This window comes from Cannabis sativa, chromosome 3 (assembly GCF_029168945.1).
Source record: "Cannabis sativa cultivar Pink pepper isolate KNU-18-1 chromosome 3, ASM2916894v1, whole genome shotgun sequence".
NCBI classification, from domain to species: domain Eukaryota; kingdom Viridiplantae; phylum Streptophyta; class Magnoliopsida; order Rosales; family Cannabaceae; genus Cannabis; species Cannabis sativa.
In genome coordinates this window covers 61,769,887-61,774,978 of record NC_083603.1, presented here as the reverse complement: position 1 = coordinate 61,774,978, position 5,092 = coordinate 61,769,887, and the positions used below count along the sequence as shown (strand labels likewise).

The window sequence follows — 5,092 nt, the reverse complement described above, 5'->3', positions numbered from 1 at the left end:
AATTATAGTTATTTTATGTCTCCAACAACACATTAAATAAATAAATAAATAATTCAAAGGAAGAATAAAAACTGTATATATATAAAAAAAAATATTTAATTTTATTTTAAATTGTATGCAGAAAAAAAAATATATAAGAATAGAATATACATTTTATCTATTAAGTTTTGCAATATAATTGTATTATATGTATTAGACTTTTAAATTACTAGTTTTTTTTACATTAAAATGTTATTTGTATATGTAATTTTTTAATTTTGTTATAAATATGTGTGGATTGGATTGGATCGGTTACTTTTACATGTCAATCAATATCCAATCCGCACAAGTGCGGATTTTGAATTTTCCAATCCGCACTTTGCGGATTGGATTGGATCGTGCAAATTTGATTGGATCGGCTATTTTATGAACACCCCTAGTTCCTGAAATTTTAAGAAGGAAGAATGAATAAAACATGAAAAGCAATAAACTCAACTGGACAAGAAGTTGAGTACAACCCAAAAGAGAAGTCCCCACAGCAAGGAGAAGGAGATATAATGATACAAAATAAGAAGAGAATAAGATAGTAATAATAAGTTGGGACTTTTGTTCCATAACATTAAAAGGATGTACACACACGACCGTACAATAAAAAAAGATCCTATCTTTTCTAGTTAAAGACAAATTCAGTTATTCATCTTTTTTGTCTCTTGTTTCTTCCTTTACAGTAGAAAAACAATACAAAACAATGGTCATAGAATAACACATCAATTCTTCATGAATAAATGGTTACACATCAATGGTCATACAATACAAAACAATAAGTTGGGACTCATTACATCTTGCTGCTAACACTTTTACTGCTGGGAACTATCATTATTTTGTCTCTTTGTTGTGGAAGATTTGGAATTGCAGGAATAAATGGTTACATACAAGTTTAGCTACAACACACCTGCCCAGCTGCTGCTTTCGGTTGCAGATTTCTTAGACCAATATCAAAGTTGTAATATGAAGGCTTCTTCTACTAGTCACACACAGAGTGTTCCTTTGCTGTCCAAGGAAACTGAGCCCACCATTCAAAGCTATAATCTCCGGCTTTTAGTTGATGCTGCCCAGGATGCAAGATTAAATAAAATGGGCTTCGGTATGGCTATCCACACAAACCAGGGAGAAGTACTCTTGAATTTAGTTATGCCTTGGCGTGGAACTCAACCCCCTTTACTAATGGAAGCACATGCCTTATACTTTGCCCTTTCTTGGTGTCACAACCATTCTATTTATACAGAAGTCATTGTTTCGGATTGTAAAGTTTTAGTAGATTATATTTATAATAATGATACACATCACCTACATCTTAGCAAATTTGTCACTGAAATTAAACGCTAGCTAGCAGTCTTACTTTCCTAGAGCTATTCTTAGCTACATCCCAAGGGGGGCAAAAAGCTTTAGGCCTAGATCAGGAGGCTTCGTGGAAGAATTCATCTTTACAATTGTAATTTGTATCCAGGTTCTCTTTGCTTTGTTTTAATAATACAGATTTCTTTCAAAAAAAAAAAAAAACTATCAAAGTTAATTATTTAAAGTTTGTTCAATTTGTGTCCGCAAGGTCAGTTTGACCAGTTGTAAACACAAAAAAAAAAAAAAAAAGAATTCTCTTTAATGACTTAGGATAAGTCAACATGAGCAGAGAAGGTGAGCTAAACTTTCAAGAATGAGGCTCCTCGCTATACCATACCATTAATGGGCTAATCCCACTAAGTGGCCATCATGACCATGCCTGATCCCTTTACTTTTCCCATAATGCCATACCATGTTACTTGTTGACACATGCAACTTCTGTAATGTGGTGCAACCTTGTTTAAGTAGGTGTTTAGCTCGCCTTCAATGCTTGGTTTAGTCCCATCTGTTAAGTCAGACAAACTACAAAGTTAGTTAACGTGTAACCAATTTGTTTTTCCTAGACAAATCAATAAATGAATTGGGCCAAAGAAACAAAAGCACAAAAGAACAAGCTCATTAAAAATCACTTTCTCTAGTCAAGTTCTATTAAAAATACCATGTTGTCAAAAATAAATATCAAGACTAGAATGTACTAACGTTATTATTTTTACTTTAAGCGGAAGACATTACTATTGAAGTTTCATTTTCCATCTTCTTCCAACTCGTCCTTATCCTCGTCGATATCATCGATATGAATGTTTTGCTATTTTCATCAACGTAACCTGTACATATTTATACCATTAGTTTACCAAAAATGATAGCTTCGTTCATTAAAACCGTGACTAAAATAAACAGAATCTTGACCATTTTATGCCAAATAAAAGATTTGTCTATAGCTTGTTATTAATGGTTCCTTTACATGAACTTTATAATTTCAAGGATTTTATACTTTGTGAAAAGAGAAATAAATTACCTCTATGAATCAGTGAATCTTGTGTATTTGATGCCTCCAAAGGTTCTGACATGTTATCAAAGATCTAGAAACCGCAACAAAGACTCTGTTTGAGGATTTCGAGTATATCCTGCATTAAAAGTTTTGTAAATATTTCTAAAATAAGTTTTTTATACTCCCAGAACACAACCAAAAAACTTACAATGTAAATGTCTTCAAAACCAATAAGGTGGCTTTAATTGCTGCAGCAGTTCAGCTGCAGGTTTACTTCCAAGTGTTGTTTTCTAAATCTGGACACATATAAATATATCCTTAACAAAACCCAAAGTTAGAGAACAATATATAATAAATTCCATCAATTTCTTCAACCAAATGTACGACATATATGCTATGATTTCTTCTTATATGTAAAGTTTTGTTCTCATGATATCAACTGAAAATATACTATTAGCAATAATCCCAGGTTTCATTTAACAGGTCAATTGGGCCACAACAGGTCAACTTGTTCATACAAAGAAGACCCTCCGAAAAACACAGAAGATACATCCCGAAATGTTTAGTGAGCCCCAACAAATCGACACCAACATCTTTTACAACAATAAGGCTGATCGAAACAATTCGGAGTCTCAATTCACACACAACAACGACTCAAGCACATTCGCAACCTACAACCATTTTATATGTGCTGTTATAATCAGAGTTTCATTATGTATGAATTAAGGTGGCGTTTGGTTGAAGGTAATGAAATGGAATGGAATGGAAAGGAAACAATTTTCATTCCATTCCTTTGTTTGGTTGCATTTTAAAGTATTGGAATGATATTCCAATGAAATACTCTTTCCACTATTTTGGTGGAATGGCTATTCCATTTTAAAAAGGAAGGAATGACCATTCCAATGTAACAAGAAAAAAAAATTAATTATTTTTTTATCAATTTTTTTTATGCATTTTAAATTTTATTCCATTCTATTCCTGTTCCTATTCCCATTCCCATTCCTATTCCTATATTTTCCTATATCAAAAAAATCTACTGCAAACTTATATTTTGGTTATTGAATCGTGGTTTATTAGTTTTTAAATCTTCTGATTATTGATAATGTTGAATCTATGTTTTATATTTTCATTATAACTTCAACTTCACATGCACATACTCACAAGATTTAACACTAAAGAACACTTACTAGACATAATGTATTGGAAACTTAGTACTGACTACTAACAGCCACAGAATAACAGAACAATGATAAAATATCTAACACACAAGAAACTCATGCTACCATGTAATTTTGCAAACACAGCCAAATGTCTAACACTAAAACAAATGAAATACAGCCATTTTTCTTTTCTATTTTCTCGGATAGGGTACAAGAATTTTTTAAGAGACAAATTAATAACTAGGAAATTGCTAGGCTTGGAATGTGGAACAGCTAATTCTCCAAAGAAATAGATGCCCCACAACAGACATGCCACTCCAACCAATCCATAAACTGCATAGACTTACCTATTGGAAGAAGTAGCAATAAATAAATAATCAGTCTTAAGCCTATTTGTTCACTTCTAATACAATGGAGTTGAGATGTATAGATTCTTTTGGGTTATACCATAAAATTTATGGTTGCAGACAACAATTGTCTTTGCATTTCTATGGGGATTTGTCTTCTTCAATAATAGCCTCACCCTCACCTGCCACTAAACCCACCAATCTTCACATAAATAATTTAAAAACCAGTAACTCTCATTTACAGTTAGAGGTGATTCATAGGCTACCACACAAGGATGTGTAATGTAAGTTTATCTCTTGGGCTTATTATTAAAAGAACACCACATTCTGACCCCCTAGTTGTTGTCACCTTTTCATAAGAACCCTAGATGAAAACTATTTACACTGATGCCTCCTAAAAGTAGAAAGAACTTCCAATATGACCCAACAAACACCTTGACACATTGGCCATGGAGTTATAGCATAGTTTTTGACAAAACAACAATAGACAACCCTGAAGAACATCATCCTTGTTGTAATATTATCATTCATCGACTTTTACTTTTAATATGAGTTTGTGGTAATAGGAAGAAGAGAAAAAACACACACAAGAACTATGCAAGTCATATTGAAGTATTATTCTAGGGTACATTTGTTAATTAAGAGACTTTGATTAGTCTAATTAATAAATATATTAAATGACATTATTATTTAATAATTAATTTTTAGTTAAGAAGGTGTCGTTTGGTAACACTTTTTTAATCAGTTTTGTGTTTTTAAAATTGAAAAAGTGAAAATATTTTTCAAAAACATGTTCAATAAAACTGTTTTTATTTTTCAATTTTTTAATCGAGAATCAAAATTTTAATAACAAAAAAAAAAAACACTTTCAATATTTTTTAAATAGTTTTTTTTTTCTTAATCAATATCTTGAACTTCGATCAGACCCGGACCCAAATCTCCCCTATGGCCCTGGCGCTGAACCCGACCTCTGATTTGAACTTGAATCCGACCCCGAACTTAGACCCGATGTAAATAAAATCAAAAAATAAAAATAAAAATAAATTTTACAGAACACACTTTTGTTTGATGTTTTTAAAATTGAAAAATAAAAGTGGTTACAGAACGCATTTTTGTTTTTCAAAAACAAAATTTTTAAAAACAAAAATTTTACTTTCATTTTCTGATTAAAAAATTAGAAAACAAAAGTGTTACCCAACGACACCTAAATAATTGGAATT

The 5,092-nt window shown here is 31.5% G+C and overlaps 1 long non-coding RNA gene across 1 annotated transcript; it reads right to left on the bottom strand.

The window, feature by feature from the left end:
- Window positions 1-572: 572 nt before the first annotated feature.
- Window positions 573-4,490, bottom strand: LOC133035828 (uncharacterized). The gene is made up of 4 exons (XR_009686951.1): window positions 2,574-4,490; window positions 2,393-2,501; window positions 2,077-2,201; window positions 573-1,882 (listed from the first exon to the last, which is right to left on the bottom strand). It is a non-coding gene; the product is annotated as an uncharacterized LOC133035828 (long non-coding RNA).
- Window positions 4,491-5,092: the final 602 nt, after the last annotated feature.